Source organism: Myotis brandtii, unplaced genomic scaffold (assembly GCF_000412655.1).
Source record: "Myotis brandtii unplaced genomic scaffold, ASM41265v1 scaffold112, whole genome shotgun sequence".
Taxonomy (NCBI): Eukaryota; Metazoa; Chordata; class Mammalia; order Chiroptera; family Vespertilionidae; genus Myotis; species Myotis brandtii.
This window is the reverse complement of record NW_005353838.1, coordinates 1,861,427-1,885,284: the sequence shown is the minus strand read 5'-3', so window position 1 is coordinate 1,885,284 and position 23,858 is coordinate 1,861,427. Positions and strand designations below refer to the sequence as shown.

Genomic DNA, 23,858 nt, shown 5'->3' with positions numbered 1-23,858 from the left:
CACAATGAATTCATAAAACTTAATCTGACATCCTAAACTTTGGAAGATGGCAAGTTTATTCTACCCTGAGCCCTAACAACGATGTCATGCTCCAGAGCCATTCACATATATGTCACCTCTTTTCTTTCCCTCTCTCTTTGACTTATGAGGCTTCAAACACAAATCTTACAGCATCGTTCAGTGAAACATAAAATAAGACAGCTGCTGACTACGAAAAGCCAAAGAGCATGGCAACTTGTTTTAAATAAGATCATTTACAAATCAATATGCTATAGTTCATAACATGCCATTTCATTAAACTGTGTTTTCACTTATGAACTATGACTGCCATGCCAATGCTATTTTATTTTACCAGTGGTGATATAAAAATGCCTCATTATAATTCAATAACACACTACATATTTCATTTATATTTTGTTGAAATATTTATGAAATTATTGATCCCAAGCTTAATTTATAAATTGATTAAATAAGATCCTTCAGGTTGTTCTATCCATGAACCCCCTTCAAGAGCACACCTGTAGGTCTGGAATTTACAGATATACCATTTACTGCTCTATTTTTGTATCCAAAGAAGTACTATATAGTAACCTATACATAACAAATACTTGTCACAGGTTGATAAAGAAAGCAGCTTGCCTGATTCTGACTTCCTGACTTGGTCACCATTGCCACTCATTGATTTATCCTCTAATTTACTTTCATTATTGGCAGAGATTTTAGAAAGGGAGATAGAGAGTAGGCATGCAAACCAGGAAAGAATCAAAGATGAAGAAGGCATCTGACTGCTCTGGAGCACCAGTATGGTGTTGGTGGTGCCTGGGACAATCAGGATATTGGTGATAGAAGAATCCCCATAATGTTTTAGTCTCCAAAAGAGTAGCAGAGTAATTTCAAGCCCTTCTTTGCAACTCAAACACCTTATGCCTCAGAAACTGGAAGTGGGAGCAACAGAAATCCGTCTTGATTTAATACGTGAGTGTGTGTCTGATTACGTTCTTTCTATACATTTCTGCAGACAGGGGGAAGAGTCAAAATATCTCACAAACTGGAAAGACTAGACACTAACCAATCAGAGTGGGTGGGAATTGCCACAGAGCCATACTAACTGCCACGGAGAATCTTTTCAGTTTGGTATGGAGAAGGTCCTCCCTGCTTTCTAGGTTGGACTAAACTAAGCAAACCTCTTTACTTCATTGCTCCCAGAAGGGGTGTGCCCCTGCCCTGCCATGCTCACAGCAGCCTGGACAAGAACTTGTGATGGAAGGTTAATATTTCCTTGAGAGTCTTAATTTCTTCAGCTCCTGACAACGTTGCTCCTAGTCTTCCCATTACTGTATAGTTCAGTTCAATTTCTTTTTCAATCGCTTCAGAAAAGGAGAGGTGAGAAAGAGAGCAAGGGGAAGAAAAGCTTAAGAATACTTGTAGTTTTCCAAACTGCTGCTCAACATAGATGGCTAAGAAACTACATCCCAAGAGAAATGTTATTTATTTTTGATATTTTTGCTCCTTCATTTATGTTTTAATAGAAAAGATGTCCCCCTCCTTTCTAAGCCTAATACTGCCCCCTTGTTGGGGATCTCACTATATTGATTATCTCCTTTCTTCTTTGGTCCTTTTCTATTGGTCCCTTCCTGTCAGCATTTGAGCATCTCAAAGGCTGTCCTTTCTTAAAATAAATAAGGGAAGCCAACCTCACTTCACCCCGTACATCCTACCAAGTAGTCTCTTCTTTCAATTTCTCTTTTCTGCCAAATCTCTTCAAGAAGATCTCTATAGTGACTTTTCCACCTCTCTCTCACTTTTCAGTCCAGCGCATTCCAACTTAAATCGATAATCCATGACTGCCATGTCATTAACCCATGGTCACTTGTGTCCTTCTCAGTAGCATCAGATCATGTTTATTAGTCCTTCTTGGCCACCATACTCAATTGCTGTTGGAACATCACACCACCTGATTTTTCTCCCATTGTTCTAGTACTTCCAGGCTCCTTACAACAACCCTAAGACATTCATAAATGAGTCCATCTATTTTACTGATAAGAAAATGGAGGTTAGAGAGGTTAACTCAATTCTGTAAGGTCACAGATTGTCTGTGGGTTTTTTTTCCTGTTCTTTATATGTGCCACATATAGTTCTGCCTAGTAAAGTATGTATCACTTAGAGTTGAAAAAGGCTTAATTTTCCACAGAAGAAAAAGAGGCCCTGAGAGACTAGTTGTGTGATATGCCTCGTCATGTTATTATTTAGTACATAATTTTCTAATGTAAAAAGCACTTAATGAGCTCGTGCCACTGGGGAAGGTCAGCTGGCTTCTCCAAGGGTGGCATTACATTTTTAAAGCTGCCAAGGTACAGAGCAGTGTTTACAAAGTGTGGTTTGCAAGGTAATTTTAGGTCCATCCACAAACACATTTTATTTTCACAGTTATTTATTTTAATCCATCTTAGGGAAATAATATAATTAGTATGCTAACCTCAGGAATTATTCTTTAGCCTGAGACAGTTAAAAACAAAGGTGAGTTACTTTACAGTCAATTTAAAGAAATGTTGATAAAATGATGAGACAGCTTAAGTTAGGGAAAAAAACACACACACACAAAACAAAACATGATGATTGAGAAGAAATGACTCCATGCAGGAATGGAAGTCTATGTCTTTCAGGGTGAACTCATATTATTCTAATTCATGTATGAAACCACTGTTCATTTATTGATTAATGACATGATGAGGAATAAAAGTGTGTGCACTGGAACTCTTATCTAGGTGATCTCTGTGACAAGTAAATTACCTGCTGTATGCAAACCTAAAAATTAAAACAAGGAATTTTATTTAAACGATTCTCAGGTTTCATAACTTCAAGTCAAATATACCCAGTATATCCATCTTCGGAACATAGCTGGGCTTGCCAATGAGACCTTCACACTGAAGCTCCACCACCCAAAATGTCCTATCTCTTAGACATTACAAGATGATTCTCTCTTCTCAATGATTAGATATGCTCACATTCAATATGGTTACTAGGAAGTCACATCAGGGAGGGAATCATAATATATTTCTGCTCCAGTCCATCATTTGTCAAATATATAATGTTATTCAGAGAAGTTATTTTCACTTCTTTTATGTCTTGATTCATGGTAGTCTCCAAACATTAACAATCGTTACTACTGATCTTAGCTTAGTTATTGGCTTCTTGTGTCCTCACCCTGTGCAGTTTCTTCTATACCACTTAGCACTAACCAAGTAATTTTCTCAGAACAAATAAAACTTCCCACACCAAGAGATTCGAAACCTATAAAATCTGATATGACAGATTATCACCTTACTCCTTACAGTTAATACAATAAAGCTGAAAGCATGATCATTTAATACCAACGTCTCACAAAGTTTAATAATTTGTCCCCAGCTATCCTTCCTCCCTACACATTTTGGATGCATTTACCTAGTCCAGTGATATTAGAGATACAAGAGGATTTTGAATGAATTCTTACAAGTATGTATACTAATTTAGTGGATCTAAAAATGAGGATTTAAAACCCACTAGTCAGTTTTCCTTTATTTGTACCATTTTAGATAAATCCTGCTGGCAACTGTAGATACAGATGAAATCTGGAGGCCAGGATTGTCCATCTTCAAAGTTTACATCTTAACAGATAGGCCACGTATCCACCTATGTTTAGGATAAGAGTTAGAGATGCAATCTGAGTTTTTGATTGAATGGTACAGCAAGCCAAATTTCCAAATAAAATGGATGATCATAAAAGCAACTATCTCAACTCTGTCCCTCATGGACTTGAATAGAGTTAACGTGGAATCAATATATATATTGATGTACAAAGGGTTACCTCCACTAAAAGAGTTTTAGTCTGCTATCTCTAATTCACAAGAGGACACCCTGTTAGAAAAAGCATTTGGGGTCAAAAAGCTCAATGCATACTGTTAAGAGAATAAAAAGACAAGCCATAGACAGGGAGAAAATATTTGGATATCAGATTATATGATAAAGAATTGCTCACCAGAATATGTAAAGAACTTTCAAATATCCATAAGAAAACAACCACCCCGATTTTTAAAAGGTGGGCAAATATATTAAACAGAAACTTCACAAAGAATAGATGCAAATAGAGAAAAAAACATGAAAAGTTATTCAAAATTATCAGTCCCTATAGGAATACAAGTTTAAATCACAATACACCACCACACGCCTATTAGAATGCTTCAAAATAAAAATTCTGACAGGGAAGAAGAGCAACTAGAAATTCCATGCATTGCTAGTGGTGGGAATACACAGCTGTACAGCCACATTAGGAAATGGTTTGGTAGTTTATTTAAAAAGTGAAGCATACACATCATATGGCCCAGCCATTCTACTCCCAGGTATTTATCCAAGAGAAATGAAGATATACACCCACACAAAACCTGTACCCAAATATTTGTAGTAGCTTCACTCATAATTTCCAAAAAACTGGAGGTAAGTCAAATGTTTTTAACAGTTAAAGGGATAAACAAATAGTTGTACATTCATACATGGTAACTACTCAGCGACAAAAAAAGGATATACTGCTGATACATGCAGCAAACCTGGGTAAACCTCAAGTGCAATATGCTAGAGGACAGAAGCCAACCTCAAAAGGCTACACACTGTTAGGTTTCATTTATATGGTCATTCTAGAAAAGGCAAGACCATAGGGACAAGGCAAATAGTGGTTATTTGTCTAGAAGGGATAATGGAAGGGAGGAGGAGGAGAGGAATGATAAAGGAGCATGAGGCAATTTTGGGGGTCATTGGAAATATACCTATATCTTGATTATGGTGATGACTACATAATTATATAGGTTTTGCCAAAACTTACAGAACTATGCGTTAAAAAAGGGCAAACAGTATCATATGTAAATTATACCTAAAGAACCTGCCAATCACACATACAAATACACACACACATACATACCACAGATGGAAATACTTACATTTTTTTAGGTGTGAGACTTATTGACCCCAAACCATAACTAGAAGAACAATGTCTACATCATTTTTTTGTTGTTTTAGTCTCAGATTGGAATGTTTTCTAATCAACGAGAGAGCAATTGTTTAATGTTAGAAAAGGAACTAAGAGAATATTGCTAATTTTTAAGGTTATTTTTCTGACCAAATGGATGAAAACTGATGGTGTACCATTAACCAAACAAATATTTTTGAAGACCTACTACATGGCAGGATCTGATTTAATGCTAGCTGGCAGAATGAACACAGCTGACAAAAAAATAAACAATGACCTTGATAGTATATATCTTATATCAGATGATCTTAAGTGCAATAGAGGAAACAGAAAACGCAGAGAAGAAGAGTAGAGAGAGCCCATTGTGTGGAGACGGGTGGGTATTGTAAAGCTCTATCATGAAGTCATCGAAAGCACATGTGCCCTGCACTATGCTGGGCACTGGACATAAAATGACAAGGAACAATAGACAAGGTTCTTGCCCTACAGGAGCAGTCGTTTAGTGGAGGGGGTAGTCGTTAAATGACCGTATAAATGTGAAACCACACACTGTAATAATCGCTGTGAGTTTTGAAGAAAATTGCATGAGGAAATAAGTCTGGGTACCTTGTATGCCCACCTGTCTACTCCCCCTTATTATTATGTCAACATATTAAGAGACCCTAGAATCTCTACAGTGATTATAAATACATTTAATTGAATATTTACCAAATGTATTAATTGGCTGTGAAATAATTTGTTTATTAGCAGCACAGAGAATACTATATTTAAAAGACACATGAATAAACATACTATATATTTTTCCAATTATTCTGATTTTCTTCACTAAATTAATATCACAGAAAGATAAAAGACAAGCCAAAAGAAGGAAACAAGCAGCTTTGTTAAATATTTCTCTGTTATTGTGTTTTTTGTTTTGATTTTTAATAAAATGAATCAGGAAGTAAAAAGAACTGTGTGCTTTCTCCAGGTCTATTTCTGATGAAAACTGCCAATTAAGCATTATTTTCAGCTTCAAAATATAATATCCAGACATCAAACCTCTTGACACAGAACCACAAATAAATATTAACTTAATAGGTTTGTTGTTGTGATACACTGCAGGATGGAACACATTAGTTAATATACTGATATCATTGAATGCATAGGTTCTTACTGTGGGAGAAAGATACAAATGTTCAGTGGGGGAAAGCAGAGAAGATCCATGTGGGGTTGGGTTAGAATTAGAGGCATCTTTATGAATTCATAATTTTAAAAAAAATTCTTGATATGGCTAAGGGCCACTGTCACTTTTTAAAAATAAGAAAAAAATATAATATTTACTAAAATATTTTTTACTACTCATGACCAACTAAGTTCCTTTTCAAATCACCTTCTCTTTTTTCTTTTTCCTAAACCCATTTAGTTGAGCAGAAAATTGTTCCCTTCAAAGTGAGATTGTTTTGGAGTTTTAAGCAACCATTGCCATGGCTTAGATTTTAAAATTCCTGATGTGGAAAAAAAAGTATAAAGGAACCTTCCCGTTGATTTTTCAGTCATCCCAGTGGTTTCTAATTTATATGACCTGGCTTCAAGCAGAAAGCAAACATTACACATATCTCTATTCTCATTGATTTCTACAGCCTTGCCTTAATTTGTCCCACCCAGAGATAATTTTGAAGTCAATAGGCAGTCTTTACATAAAACGGAGAAATTAAATGGGGGAAGGAAACAAAGCCAGTTTCCAAAGATTAAGAAGAAGAAAAAAATTAATTACAAGCAAAATGCAGAGAAACTATAGTTTGGAATGAATCATGCCAGGTAGTTAATTGCTCTCCTCTGACATGGATAATAGATGAGTGTTAGTGAATTTTTCCTTCTGAATGTGAAAATACAAATCAATGTACATGTTAGTTTGATTTAATGTTTAATATCCAATTTCTTCCTCTGATATTTAGCCTTTTTGTAATTTTATTTTACCTGAGCACATACACCTGCTTTGTACTGTTCCATTAAATAATGAGATATAGTTAAAACAAAATGGTTTTGCCTATTATATAATATTTAAAAGCACTTCAAATAAGGAGATGACAAACCTGTTATAAAAGGATTATGTTGGAGAAGGTCAGAGTGACTGTGGCCTGGTTGGCACTGCCTCAAAGGTTAGGCATCCATTTTTATTTCTATGGCATTTTGTGGCCTTTGGAGTTGCAGACTGGTCTGCACTTTTAAAAGAAGGGTACACAACTTGAATTTTAAATTGTTTAAAGAAAAAGATGGAAGGGTTCATACTTTTCTATCTTACTTACACTTCTGTCTGCAGAACTCTAATTTTTTTCCTGAAGTTCAAGGCACCTCCATGACAAGTTATTTGTAGAAAATAAAATAAAATCTATACTCCTCATGATGCATGTCTGAGATTTATTCTCCAATTAGGCTTGGCCCTTAGTTCCTTGTGGAATGAAATTTGGCCCAAGGGAATGGTAAATACTTTAAGCTGATGGAAAATCACTAGCTGGTTGATCAGTTGGGCTCGACCAATCTTTAGACGGCTATTCAGTAATTTTTAACAAAATAGGTAATTATAGCTTATTTCCTAGTAATAAATACTAGATGTAACTCATGAACATTCTTCATATGATGTAATGCAAATAACAGACTAAAGGAGACAGGACTTTTCAAGAACAAATAAACTAAAAGGAATAGAAAAATACCTCCAAGCCCCTACCTAAAAGAAAAATTCTTCCAAATCCCTTTTCCAAATGGTAAACCAAAAGCTAAGCCCTCATATATAAAGCCTGCTTGAAAGGAGATTGAAAGACGGTATAATAAACATATAGAGAGAGTGAATGTACATTAAAAATTTTAGGATTAGACAGACCTGGAGTCAAAATCCAGCTTCTATTTCATAGCTGCTTGACCTTGGGCTTATAACTAATTTTCTCAAAAATAAAATGAAGATCATATCTATGTCCTAGCTTGAGCATGAAATAAAATAATATGTAAAATGTTCAGTACAATGCGGGCACAGAGGGAATGGTTTCGATTTTCATTTGAATGATAATCACCATGTAAGCTTAGTTGCAGCGTCCTTACCAGCTCCATACTGTGCTGTCCGAAGTTTCTTTAGAAAACTGTGTGTAAACATATTTAATAAAGTTGAAGATCCAATGCTTACTTTTGAAGAAGTCCAACATAAATGAGAGTGGGAAGGTAACAATGATTGGGGGTCAAAGATTGGAATTTCATTAATAAGTCTTTCTAGAAGACCAAGGAGAAAGGCTGTAGTAGTGATGAGCAGACATCTATCCTCAGCTTACCCGCCAGCCATCCAATTTAAAGCAGGTCCCTCCTGGTTCTCTCTCAAATTATCCTTTTTGTGCTTTTTTTTAAAACACATTTTTATTGATTTCAGAGAGGAAGGGAGAGGGAGAGAGAAATAGAAACATCAATGATGAGAATCATTGACCGGCTGACTCCTACATGCCCCTGGGGATTGAGACCGGAATTGAACCCAGGACCCCTCAGTCGGCAGGCTGGTGCTCTATCCATTGAGCCAAACCGGCTAGGGCTTTTTGTGCTTTTTAATAGCTTTAGTACAATTAGCAGTGAGGTTTTTATTTGTTTAATGGCTCACACTTCCTGGACTGCAAGCTCCATGAAGACAGCCTATTTTATTACTAGTATGTCCCTATCCCTAACATTGTATCTGGCCACTGCAGTCCCTCAATAAATATTAGCTGACTGGATGAATTAATAGTGTTTAAAGTATTAATTATTTTTCACTACACAAAAATCTGGCAATAGAAACTAGCAGCTGGACAAAACTCACCTTTATCAGACTTGGACCATTCATCCATCCTACACACAGCTCAGATGTCTGGGCTGGTGACATTCATCTGCAACATATGACAGTGTGACACAAATACTGTTGGCAGAAGGATGTCACCACACAGGCATCTGCTTTGCATTGCACTTCTGTTACAACCAGTAAAGATCATCACTGCTGAGACCTAGGGAATAAGGTGTACAAGACAGAACACGGTATAAAAGTAATGAAGAGCAAATGGCTATTAAAAAAATACATATTTGCTTGCCCTTGCAAAAGTTTTTGAGCTTCATGTACAAACTTAAGTCATTTAACAAATATTTACTGGGCATCATCCATCTGTAGACACTGAGCTAGGCATTGATGATAGAACACTATACAAATAATTCACTAACGTCACGTTGTAATGTAACAAGAAACAATGTTATTTCTGCATATCTGGATCTCCACACAGACACACAGGGAGAACTGCCACACCTACCTGGGAGGTTCCATTTTATCACATGGATGGAACAAGTTAATATTATTGCCTCTTCATTTGTTTCTTTATCCTCCAAATAGTATTTTCTTACTATAATGCCGGGAAGAAAAAGGCAGTGTGCAATTTACATGTGGGTTTATGTTCTTAAAATATTTTCAGGTACAGCAGTGTTCTTCCAAAAAGCAACTGTGCGGATCAGGCCCTCCACCGGATGCTGGGTGATTGAGATAGCTGTGGTCTCTGCCCTCATGCAGCTTACCTAGTCTCATGGCAGGGACAGCTATTAGGAAATGATTAGATACAAATATATAATTGCAAATTGTGTGGCAAGTGCTAGAGAGCAAAGTAAAAATGCTAGGAGGGCATTCAGTGGGGAGGGAAGCAGAAGCAACCATAGGGAATTCTCTGAGTTGGAGTGGCATTTCTGAGAACCCTCAAAACCCAGGTGCTCTCTGGTACAGTGGGCTCCCTTTTCATTTTGTTGATGGTTTCTTTTGTTGTGCAGAAGCTTTTTAGTTTGATGTAGTCCCGTTTGTTTGTTTATTTTTTCCCTTTGTTTCTCTTGCCCTAGGTGATGTATCCCTGAAAATTCTGCTACGTGAGATGTCTGATATTTTGCTGCCTGTGTTTTCTTACAGGATTTTTATGGTTGCATTTAAAACGTGGGGTCTAGGGTGCAGACTTTCCTTCTGTGGGTCTTTGCCCTATGAAGTTTGAAGAATAAATTCACGGACTAAAAGATTTCTTTGATAAAAATGTGGGAGTTTATTGGAAGCATATATAAACTCTGCTTAGAGAAGGCTCCCCGAAAGAGAACCCCTGGGGAGGGGTTTTCAAATAGGAAAAACCTGTTCTCTCTCTCTAATGGGAAAAAAATTAAAAATAAATCATGTCCCTTTGTCTCCGGCTTATATATGCTGTAGTTCTTTGTTTGAATCTGACCCTTTTTAATTGGACCCTTCCTTAACTTCCTTGCTTTCCTCATTGGTCACTCTGCTACATAGTATCAGGTTCAAAGCTCAAAGCCCATGTGGTGCCCCCCTCTTTCTCTCCCCCTTATCTTGCAACATTTTTCTATCCTCTGTGAAAATATCTTTCCTTCTTCCCTGATATCTTGTGACACAGGAGTGGAAGCAGGAAGACGAAGGCCTGGACCGGGGTGGGAACTGGGTGGTAGAGAGGGCAAGGGGGGGATATGGGGGGACATCTGTAACTCTCAACAATAAAGATTTTTTTTAAATGTGGTGTGTTTTAAAGCCACAGGAGAAGTTCGCAGTAAATATATGTAGGACAGAATAGCTCCAAGACAAAAGAACTCTCACAAGTACCCAAAGAAAGATGTTGCTTGTTTCTAGATATCGAGCCACTGGGTTGTAGTATCCCAAAATATCATCTTGTTCTTAAACTCTGAAAACTTATAGCACAGGGAGAGGAAGAAAAAAAAATCAGCCTTCTCACCTATAAGCTGAATTTTCATTAATCCCAGTCATATTTCTATGGGAATATCCTTGGTAAATAGCAATAATGAAGAATTGTTGAACCTTTGCAATGAGCCAGGTTTAGAGCCAATGCTTCATATACATTATCTCATGTGGTCATGCTATTTTGGTGTGTTATTTTGAGAAAGAATTAGTTGTTATCCACATGGAATCATTTTACCACTTGGATGAAGACTCTGAAGTTTAGAAGTAGCTAATTACTCCTCTGGTCATACAGCCAGTAAAGGGTAGAGCGGGGATAGAAACCAAACTCCTGTTGATATCACAACCCCAAATCTTCAGTAATTGCAATAAATCATTAATCATTTGAAAACTGAGATTTTTCTGCCATTTTCTTACAGCAGTGTGTGTGTGTGTGTGTGTGTGTGTGTGTGTGTGTGTGTGTATGCACGCATGCGTGTGCAGGCAAGCTGAATTCAAGCTTTCAAGGTGTCATCAAATGTTATGAAATTGAGGTTTTAATAAAAGGCATTACAAAGGAATGACACTTTTAGTTACAGTTCACAATCTCTTAGGTAAAGGATTTAAACTAAATTGCAATATTGAGAATCCAAGAATAATCTTTGCAGATAAAAAGAGATTAAGACAAAGTGGAAGCATTCATCACTCCTTCCTATTATTTTTTTTACTGCTTCTAATATGGTTGTATGAAGAATATGATGGTCACAGCTGAGGCAACCCATCTTATTACCATGAGGCTTTAAATTTAAAGTGGGGAAGCCAACATGCTGAGAGCAGGAGATGAAAAAACAATCATGGTGTTAAGTATGGATTGAATGTTTGTGTCCCCACAAGATTCATATATAAGGCTCACATAAAAGACATTGAAATCCCTTTGTGTAATGGCATTAGGAGGTGGTGGGGTTATGAGGGTAGAATCTTCATGAATGAAATTGTTGACCTTATTAAAGGAACCTCAGAGAGCAACCTTGCCCCTTCTGACATATAAGGACATAGCAGGAAGACATCATCTATGAAGCAGGAAGCAAGCTCTCTCCCCAGACACTTAATCTGCCAGTGACTTAATCTTGTACTTCCCAGTGTCCAGCACTGTGGGAAATAAATTGCTGCTGTTTATAAGCCACTCAGCCTATATAATTCAAGCTTATTTAATGATGTATATACAAAACGCACACAAGCAAACACTTAATAGTTTTTTTCAGGGCAATAATTACTGGGTCAAAGTACACAATTAAAAACCTTTTTTTAAATATATATATTTTATTGATTTTTCACAGAGAGGAAGGGAGAGGGAGAGAGAGTTGGAAATATCGATGAGAGAGAAACATCGATCAGCTGCCTCCTGCACACCTCCCACTGGGGATGTGCCCGCAAACAAGGTACATGCCCTTTACTGGAATCCAACCTGGGACCCTTCTGGCCACAGGCAGATGCGCTATCCACTGAGCCACACCGGTTAGGGCCTTTTTAAAAAATATATATATTTTATTGATTTTTTTACAGAGAAGAAGGGAGAGGGATAGAGAGTTAGAAACATCGATGAGAGAGAAACGTCGATCAGCTGCCTCCTGCACACTCCCCATTGGGGATGTGCCCACAACCAAGGTACATGCCCTTGACTGGAATCGAACCTGGGACCCTTGAGTCCACAGGCCAATGCTCTATCCTCTGAGCCAAACTGGTTAGGGCTTAAAAACCTTTTTATATAGTTTGCAAAATAACCCTCTACAATTGCCCTCTAAAAACACCCTTTAAGAGTTCCTGTTTTCTATTTACTATATCAAGATATGGCTCAACCAGGACTACTGAGTTCATTGAACACAAAAACTATGAAACAGTGGCCTTTTATACTGAAAAGACCACAGATTTAACTTGTAAAAATTCAAATGCAGGATAGTAATTTTTGTTTACTTTTTTAAAAAACCAACTGAATTTTTGGAAAGACTATTACAGGTGTTTAAAAAGAAAGAAAAGTTGTTTTATCTAATACTGTAAGTAGTTGTCATGTTCTGGATAACTGAATAGTATTAGAGTTAAGGTAACACCTCTCCTTGGTGAGGGAAGAAGAAAGACGCTCACTACTTTGGAATTATGCCCTGGCATTAAGGTCTGTCTCTACATCATGCTTTTTTTTTTTAAGAGAGGAAGGGAGAGGGATAGAGAGTTAGAAACATCAATGAGAGAGAAGCATCGATCAGCTGCCTCTTGCACACCCCCTACTGGGGATGTGCCCGCAACCAAGATACATGCCCTTGACTGGAATCGAACCTGGGACCCTTCAGTCCGCAGGCCGACGCTCTATCCACTGAGCCAAACTGGTCAGGGCAACATCATGCTTTTTTTTGAGAATTACATTTGGTAGCCACAATTACAAAAACTGATTAGTTGTAATTTCGCAGATTTAGCACAGTACTCATCACTCTGGATGGACTGCGATGTTCTTTCCCACAGAGGAAGGATCTGGAACACGGTAAGATACTGATCTTTATAGCTATTTAATCAGCTTTATTTTTGTACGGTACTAGTGACTTCAGTTATTTTGCTGTCCTGTTTTTGTAAATCAAATGAAATTACAACAGAGGATTCTTACAGTAGGTATTTTGTACATATGTGTATATGTGCTGTCCAAATAAAAATGATACAGATTTTTAAAAGAGTTCCTGTTTCCCCATACCTAACTCCTCAGGAGATTTGATCAATATTTTAATCATTACCAGTATGAGAAATTAAATATTCAATCCCCTTTTATTTTTTTGTTCTTTGATTACCATTCGTATTTAACATTTCCTAAGTGTTTATTGACTGCAGTATTGTTTTATTTTGTAGACACTCTATTCTGTTTGTTATTCTATTTGAATGTTTATCTTTATCCTATTGATTGTTAATAATTCTTAAGTATTGAGTGCCCTACATCAGGATGGGAAAAGCAGTTTCAATATCAAGTTAATCTGGCTTCAAATTCTGGCTCCACTATTCACAAATTAACTAACTTTGGGTACTAAAGACCTTTTATACCTCAGTTTCATTATTTGAAAATGAGGATAACACACCTTCTGCATGGAGCTCTTAGGAAGATTAAGTTAATTAATACATTCAAGTACTTAGAGCCTGACACATGATAAGCACTACATAAGAGCTAGATATTATTATTACTCTTATCAAAGATATAAGTATTCTGTTTGAAATCTTGTTAATATTTATTGTTTGTTTTTCAGTTCTTTAAATGGTGTTATATGTGACACAAGTTTTTACATTCTTATGTGGGCAAATCAACAATCTTTTATTTATTGTCTGTGGTTTTTGTACTATGTTTAGGAAGTTTATTCTTAGTTCAATATTTATTTTTAAATTCTCACATTTTCTTTCATTATTTATATGTTCTTATTTTTCATATTTAAATCCATTTGGAACTTAGTAGTAACTCATGGGTACAATCTATAATAATAAAAGCATAATATGCTAATTAGACCAGACGTCCTTCCGGACGACCTTCCGGATGAAGCCGGGGCTGTGAGGGAAGTCTGGGTCCCAGGTGCCGGAGGAAAGCCAGTGCCAGCAGCCGGGGGAAGGAAGGCCTACTCTTGCACAAATTTTGTGCATCGGGCCTCTAGTTATATCTATAACTATCTATCTATCTATCATCTACCTATCTACTATTAGCTAACTGTGTCAGTTTGATATACAAAATATTTTATTATTTTCTAATATATTTAAAATATATTTATCACATTGTCAATTTGCATTTGAACTTCTGTCAGCTTTTGGACTTTGCAATATGTCCCACTGAACTATATGAATTCCTTGAAAGCTATCAGTTCCACACTGTTTTAATCATTAGAACTCTAGAATACATTTTAGTAAGTCCACATGTATTAATCTTATTTTTAGAAATTTTAATTATTTTAATATTTATTTTGCAGGATGAATTTTAGATTCACTTTTTTTTAAAAGAACTCTACACTCCCCCACCACCCTGTGAAATAATCATGATATTTTCTTTACATTTACAAATAGATTCAGATTTAGATTCCATATTTAGATTTTCCAACCAGTTTTGTTTTTACTCTGTCCTCAATCTTTTGTCATTTTCTTCACAGAGACTTTGCCTCTTTTTATTTTTTAATAGTCTCTTGATAGATTTTTCATATGTCTAGTATTTATTTTATAAGGGAGAACTTTTATTCTCATTCTTCTTGATACTGATATTATGAATGACATATTAGGGAGGCACTGAATTTTGATGTAATCAAGTATAGCCAACTTACTAAAATATTTTATAAAGCATTTATACGCCAATTTGCTTAGGTTTTCCACAGTGCATATTTGTATTATACATAAATATTAATGTTAATAATTTTGCCTCTTCTTTTCCAATACTTATACATTATCTATTGTTATTATTTTATTTCATTTGCTAGAACTTTCAGAAAAAATACTGAATGATAATGTTAGTGGGAACTTGGCCTTATCCTCACTAATGGACACGGCTTCAATATTTCTGTTCCCTGTTTCTGGTAGATTATAATTGTAAGAAAAAAATACCTTTATTGCTAATTTACTAAGACATTGACTGGAAATGAACGTTCATGATTTTATAATTAATTTTAAAAATCCTTGGTGTTTAATTAGTTTAAAATTCTTGGATGAGCTTTTTTACATAGTATTTCTAAAAATAAAAGTATAGAGACATATTGCAATTTTTATTGTGCCTCCCAAAAGATAAAGCACTGACATAAATCAGTTAATTGCCAATTATCATTTCTGTCAAATCTGGGCTTTCCTTCCAGAATATCTGGACAGACATCTTCAAAGGAAAAGTACTGAAGAATATTTTTAAAAAACATTATTTAACAGAAGTATTATGTATTCATTATCTTAAAAATTAGAAATATAAACAAGACAAGAGAGAAAACTAATGCTCATAAACAGGAGATAATTATTCATCAACATTTGGTATTTGTTTTTCATAGATTTTCTTTCCTCTTTCTAACATATGTGTATAAAATACATCAAAATATAATTATATTTTTATATCTTGCTTTCTAAATGGGATTAAAAATATGAATTATTGTCAAAGTGCAAAAGGAATGTTTAGAATTGCTAAAGTTGTTAAATCATCATTAATTCTCCCATAATTCACTGTTAAAGTCTGGCATTGTTACCAATACCAACATGTTCTTCTTCAAGGCAAAGAGTATTTAAAATTTTTCCCATTTTTAAAAACATATAATTATTACAGATTATCTAAAAAATAGCAAAAATTGTTTAATATTTTTGAAAAGCAAATGAAAATTATGTAGGAATTTTGAGTATTAGACTTCAAGACAAGAAGAAACCTGGATCACTTACCCTATTGCAAAGCAAGTATAGAGTACAATGGATTCAATGTCTTAATGTAAATTACCACACAGAGGATTACCAAAGAACCCGGTAGCTTGTGTTATGGAATTCTACACTGATTAAGAATGCACAAGCACAGTGATCAAGCTCTAAGAAAAAGCATACTTCACCACTCCAAAAAAACAAATAAAAGTTTCCAGTAATGTCTTTAGTTTAAACCATTTGACTCCTGGTTTCAGATAAAATTTTAAAAGGTTAATGTCTCATTTGTTACAAACATATTATCACAGGGAAGAAAATATGGAATTTTTTAGGTCCAGTATTCATAAATTAACTATCTAGTGGTAAAAGCTACAAACTAGATTGTTCATAGAAAATGCTAATTTTTTTTACTACCCTTTAACAATGAAAGATGGATTGGTATACTTCCTTAGAATGAAGTAAGTTATTTCATTTATCTACAGGCTATTACCAGCCCCTAAAAAAGTCTCACTGTTAATGATTATATATGTAAAACATTTTTATCAGCCTTCTCCCAGTAATGTCAGAAACTAAAGCAATTCATCAACAGGCCACTTGTTCTCTTTTTCAAATTAAACAATCTGTTAGATGTTCTTTTTCATCAAAGAAGATATATGATGGATTTTATTTCCCAGATGGTAACTGATTTTTGAGTCTCCATGTCTGAAATGTTTCTGCTTAAACTTGACAAGGGGAAAAAAATAACTTTCATAAGGTAAAGTCATCCTTAAGGTTAAAATAGAGATGCTCCAGGCGCACTAGCCTAATTTTCCCACTGCAGCAATGAGATATGTGCGAACCAAGAGGTGGATATCAGATGCTCATTTTAAAACCATGAGTTTTGAGCATTAAAAGATTAGGCTTTACTAGGTTAAAAATAAAATTGTTTTGGTGAGTTGCAGGTGTGTGATACTGCTGTTAATTCATTTTCACAAAGCTTTAGCATCTTTAGCCAAGATGAAACTCTGTGACCCCAGAGCACGCGTCTACCTCAAAATTTGATTGGCACACTGAAAAGTTCACAGATAACCCTCTTACTGAGCACTGCAGGCCACACCATTACTTAACTACAACTCCCTGGCAATGAATACTTATATCATAAATAATCCTATCTAATAAAGATGGAATATGCAAATTGACCGGCACTCCATGACAAAGATGGCAGCAGCTGGGCCGGGCCGCCGGCGTCATCGCCACAGCGATGATGCCAGCGTTCTGCCCCGCCCCACCCACAGAGGGCATCTGGGCAGTGTGCGCAGGTGCGGAGCGGCCGCTCCAGCTGCTCCAGGCAGGTGGGCAGCGCGCACAGGTATGGGGCGGGATGCCTGGTTGCTTGGAATGCTGCTTCTTAAAAGCAACAAAAGTAGTTCAACTTTCCTGAGGCCACAGTATGAGGAAACCCAAATTAGCCACAGGGAAGAAAGGCCCTGTTGAGGATGCTGATCAGGTTATAGCCTCATTCATAGGAAATGCACACTGGAGTATTTAGACGCTCCGGGATGGTGGGTAGTGTGTGCAGGTGTGGAGTGGCCGGGGTGGGGTGGGACGCCTGCCTTCGTCTCCAAGATGATGCCAGTGTTCCGCCCCACCCCGCCTGCGGCCGGCTGGTGGGAAGTCCCACCCCCACAGAATCCGCCAGAATCAGCTGTTGGTCAGAGAGCTCTCAGCAGCATGACAGGCAGGACTCTCATTCACCTGCATCTCAGACCGTGACAGCAGGGAGGTGGGACTATGTCTAAAGAGCAACTTTTGATACAACATAGCTCTGCAACCGAAAGATGCCGGCATTATCGACAGAAAATGTCTGAAGACCAACGTGTATCTGATCTTGAAAAAAGGCAATGCCTGTAACAGAATGTATCTGAAAAGCTACTATTGGCAAAACGTAGCTCTGAAGCCGAAAAAAACTGGCATCATCGACAGAAAATGTCTAAAGACCAATGTGCCTTTGAAGTTGAAAGAAGGCAGTGGTGACAACAGAATACGTCTAAAGAACAGTCATCAACAAGTACTACCAATACTAGTAGCAACTGCCTTCTCGGTGAAAATGGAGTACATGAGGATGCAATTCTTGAACATAGTTGTGGTGGAATGACTGTTAGATGTCAATTTTGCCTATCACTAAATTTCTCTGATAAAAAACCATCCGATGGGAAATTTACTCAGTGCTGTAGCAAAGGTAAACTCTGTCCAAATGATATACATTTTCCAGAAAACCCGGCATATTTAAAAAGATTAATGACAAACAAAGATTCTGACAGTAAAAATTTCATTAAAAATTTATTTGTTCCATAAATAGTTCTTTTGCTTTTGCTTCTATGGGTGCAAATATTGCATCGCCATCAGGATATGGGCCATACTGTTTTAGAATACGTGGACAAGTTTATCACTGTACTGGAACTTTACACATCCTTCAGATGGTATTTCTCGGAAGCAGGGGAGGGCAGTTGAGGGGGACCAGGCCTGCAGGGGAGGGCAGTTGGGGGGGACCAGGCCTGCAGGGGAGGGCAGTTGGGGGCAACTGAGGAATCAGGCCGGCAGGCAGAGGCGGTTAGTGGCAATCAGGCAGGCAGGCAGGTGAGCAGTTAGGAGCCAGCGTTCCTGGATTGTGAGAGGGACATCCCAGATTGGAGAGGGTTCAGGCCAGGCTGAGGAACACCCCCCTCCTGTGCACGAATTTCGTGCATCAGGCCACTAGTACCTATATATATTCTTCAGAAGGGACTTAATGCAAAACTGTCTTTATATGACTTTCAACACATTCATAAGTGAAACTCTAACATGTAGCTTGGATTTGTCCAGAAAGAGACTTGAGAAAATGGAAGAAAGTGAAAAAGTGATGAAGGGCTCCAGGTAATCTCCTTAGGACAGCTTGCTATACTTTAACAGGTATAAAATGTGATTTCATAAAAGACCTAGCTTTTAAAAACAAACTTATTTACACATAAAACCAATACAAAATAAAATTGAAAGAAAAAAATGTAAAAAAATAAAAACAAACATATTTTGAGAAACTGTACATATGGCTAGGACTGTTCTATCTACTGCCTTAGCAATATGATAGGTGAAACACACAGTTATCTCAACGAACATAAAAATAAATCAGATGATTAACCAAAGTTTCAATAGTAGGCCTTCCTTTTTTTGTCCAAATAAACCAGGAAGAGAACTTAAAAACAATTTTGGCACTAAAGTTGGCTTTTTGACCCTGATATCTTGCAGTTTGCCATGGAGTTATAAAGGTAAGTCATGGATCCTATTCTCAAGCATTATTTAGCATTGGGGGCAACAGATAATAAGGATAATGTCTGTTCCTCTACAAATGGGCTATTCTAGGATCTTTAAGAGGCACTCCCATCACTGAGTTAATTCAGGTCCTTCCCCTGCCAGATGGGACCACATCCATAGCACTACTTGTGAGAGAAAGGGCTTCTGGCTTAATGGTATTGATATTAAGGGGAAGCCCTTAATCTCAAAATTATGGTCATTTACTAGTAAATCTGCTTCTATCCTAGTTATGGGCTGTCTTCAAAATAGGTAATATCCTTGGGGCTTACTAGGGCTATTTCAATCCCAATATTCTGTGATTAGGACCATTTCTTGTCTATGGATCTGAGCATTAAAATTCTTAAAGGCTTTAAATTTAAAAATAGTCATGATTACACTCATACAAATACTAATAACTAAATAACAAAAAACCCTGAAGGAGATCAGAACATGCCATCCCCAAATACACCACTTTGGCACATTGAATCTTTTGAGTGAGGGTGACTGAAAAACTGAATGTGGGAAGGGCTCTCTGACCTCCCTCTTTCTACCTAAAAGCAGGGCACAAATTTCCCGTGAGAAAGACACCCTCCCTCTACTAGACAGAAAATTCTTATCACTGGAGATACACAGTAAACAATGAAATGAATCTGCACAAACAAAACTACTACAATTACCATTATTTCCAATTAATTTCCCCCATATATTTTCTAGTCACTTTCCCGCAATTTACAGCCTCTAGCCCAAACCCCTTTCCTTTGGTTTTGACACATCACAATTTACCATTCTTTCTTAAAATGATATATCAGCTCTAAGACCTGTCTGCTTCTTTGGGTTTTCATTTCTTATATATGAAGGCCTCTATGTACACTAATATTAACAGCAAATAAAATTTGTATGCTTTTCTCCTGTTAATCTGTCTTTTGCCAGTTTAATTCTCAAACCCAATCACAGAACCTAAGAAGACAGAGGGGAAAAGTATTTCCTCCCTTACACCTCTCAGCTTACCAAAAATATGGCTCGTTGTAAAGCCAACAGTTCCTCTTGAAAACTTCATGTTTTTGCATTTAAAATAAAAACAGAACTTGAAATTTATTTATGTAAATAAAAATTTAATTCTGATCATTTCAGATCAATTTAATGTAGCCCTCTAAATGTCTGATTTGAAGATTGGTTTTCTATCGCATTTGATATTTTCCATCATGTCAATAGTGTAAAGATCAGAAAGAAAAGTAAATATGTACCTTAACAAATATTTTATCAGTAGTCTTAGACTTTCATCATCTTTAGTACTGAATCCTATATGAATAGTTCAATAGTAAAACTCATAGTAAATTCAGAATCAGTGTTAGACATAACAACACTTTGGAAGGGAATATGTTATGCAGTTATTTGCAGATTAAGTACACAAACACACACAAAAATAAAATTTAGATATTTAAGATATCAAAACACCTTAAATTAAATGAGTGAGAGGTCAACCTCAAATATAAGAGTTTCAACTCTCTAAGAAAATCAAGGCATTTTATAACTCTAAATCAGTGATGGTGAACCTATGACACGCGTGTCAGAAGTGACACGCGAACTCATTTTTTTGGTTGATTTTTCTTTGTTAAATGGCATTTAAATATATAAAATAAATACCAAAAATATAAGTCTTTGTTTTACTATGGTTGCAAATATCAAAAGATTTCTATATGTGACATGGCACCAGAGTTAAGTTAGGGTTTTTCAAAATGCTGACACGCCGAGCTCAAAAGGTTTGCCATCACTGCTCTAAATTAATCAAATTAATTTAAGTCTCAACAAATATTAAACTATGTTATGTATCAAATATGACAGATAGATATTCATTACGATAAAAGTTTTAAAATCCTCCCATGGGGAATCCCTATTTGCTAAGCAACTTCTCCTATTAGTGATCCATTTACATTTGTTTAATTTTGATGGATTAAAAGCCAATGTTGTTAATTTCACTTTCTTTTGTCTCAGGTACCAGGTAATCATAATATTAACAATTTATATATTTTGCTACACCTTATTTAATTTACATGGGCTGTTAGACATATCAGCATGTTGGAATGCCTTCTTTTCATAATTTTGTCTATGGAAACACTATTGCATAAATCGTCTGCACTAGAGGTAGCCATGGATGAAATGGCCTTTCTTATTAAATGTCACAAGATTTAATGTCACAGTATAATTGGGATGGAAGGATAATTGCACTAAGCTCAACATGTCTTTTCCTGCTAACACATTATTAATCCACAGGAGTGCTAAAATATGTTTAATAAAAGCCCCATTCACATGGAAATTGTTGGCATTTGCTAAAAATTACACTATTTCATTGCTCAGCCCTACGAATTTCTAGTAGAATTCACAGCAAGTTTGATTTTCAAGTGAAATTATAATAGGAGTCCATACAAAAAATGTATATATTAAATGTATATATTAAAGTATATTTTTAAAGGATTAAAAATGGTCTTGTTTGAAGCACTAATGCATTCTAGTATTACACTGGCAGTGCCATAGTTCATGCTTAACAAATGGTTTGAAAGAAAGTCTGTTTGAATCTGTTTTTAGCTTATTACTCTTTTTCTTGCCTGTCCTCTCCCTCTCTCTCTCTCTCTCTCTCTCTCTCTCTCTCTCTCTCTCTCTCTCTCTCCTGGACCCACAGCTAAATTACATATACTAGCCTCCCTTGCAGTAAGTTAGGGTCATATGACTGAGTTCTGACTAATGAATATGGGAAGAAGTCATGACCCATACAAACCTGCTCCACAATTCTACAGGAGACTCAGAAGAGAACTCCAAAGCCTGATGCTTGCTGAATATCCATACTGAATTCTTAGTGAGCACAACGGGAAATTACATAGTGTTAAATTTCCAAGGATATAAGACTGATTGCAATGTAGTTAGACATTCCTGACTTTCTCTTCTTTCCTTTCTTTCTTCTTCTTCTTTATTTTTTAATCCTCACGGGACGATATTTTTTCATTGAGTTTTAGAAACAGTGGAAGAGAGAGGGAAAGACAGAAACATCATCCATGTGAGAGAACAATGACTGGTTGTCTCCAGCACTCACCCTGAGGAGGGCCCAGGAGCCTGCAACTTAGGTACATGCCCTTCACTTGAATTGAACTCTGCACCCTTCAGTCCACAGGCCGATGCTCTATCCACTGAGCGAAACTGGCTAGGGCTCCTTTCTTGTTTTTTTAATTTTTATTTTTTATTTGTTTATTTTATCTTCCTACTAGGGTAGAATCTACCAACTGAAAAAAAGAGGAAAAACCATCTAATACTCTATATTTTTTTTAAATCATTGATTCAGTCAGTAACATTGATTAAGCTACTTAACTTTGTTGGGCTTCATATTCCCAAGTGTTAACCCAAGGATACATACTAAAGCATTTCATAAAATCATAACCCGCAGGACCTTTTGCAAGTGAACTGCTTCATTTCCATGCCTTCATGTAGAATCTGTCCCCTCAATGCTATAAACTATATAAGAATAGTCAATGTTTTTAAAGGAACTTCTGACAAAAGAATTTGCACCCTTATTTCAAAGTCTAATCCTGAATTTACAATACTGTTGTTGGTGAAATTACCTGTAAAGAGTTTAACCACCCCATAATGGTCATTTCAACACATTCCCACTTGTATTTCAATAGAGCGAAGTTCTTCCTATCACTGATAATACTTTAAGTTTTTCTCAATCTTTCCTTCCCTAGGCTAAAATAAATCACACCCACCTTTTAATCTTTCCTCACAAATGATTTTCAAAACTTCAAACAGTTCTATATCCCTCTTTCATAAGCCAAAGTCACATAATCGATCTCTTTGGTAGACAAGTAAACTAAAGCAGAAAAGACACCCATTCCACCAGCTGTTTATATAGACACAACTACTTCTGATTGAATGTTCCTTTTTGACAAATATTTTCTATAGCCTTAAGGAAAAGAATTTGAAACAGACAGAATATTCAAGGAAAACTGTGATGAATGAGTTTAAGAGACTACATTTCTTATGAGTTTAAAGAATTAAATGTCTATGTATATTTTACAGTACAATTCTTTTAGATTTAATTTAGTTGTAATAATAGTTACTTTCAATTTAGGTAGGCAGAGTCCCTGTAGGTTTCTATCAATTAAGTATATTTGATCAAGCCAGAACTGGATCTGATTGAAAAACTTAGAGGCATTATCTGCCCTAATCTCATTTTGTAATTATCCAAGTGTTAAGAACTCAACACACCCATTTATTTGGAAGACCCAGGAGAAGCAAAGAGAGCTAGTACAGAAAATTGTACCATGGAAATTTTTAGACAATTTAATCAATTTAGGATTTACTTACACGATTCTAAAAATATCTTAATAATCTACACTAATAAAAGAGAAACATGGTAATTAGCATACGACCACTACCCTTCTCATTGGCTAATCAGCATATCCTTATGCAAATTAACTGTCAGCCAAGATGGCGGCC

At 36.2% G+C, this 23,858-nt stretch overlaps 1 protein-coding gene across 2 annotated transcripts in view; it reads right to left on the bottom strand.

Moving 5' to 3' along the window:
* Positions 1-23,858, bottom strand: part of B3GALT1 (UDP-Gal:betaGlcNAc beta 1,3-galactosyltransferase, polypeptide 1) — a 388,127-nt gene that overhangs the window by 205,110 nt on the left and 159,159 nt on the right. The gene's annotated exons all lie outside the window — the stretch shown is intronic.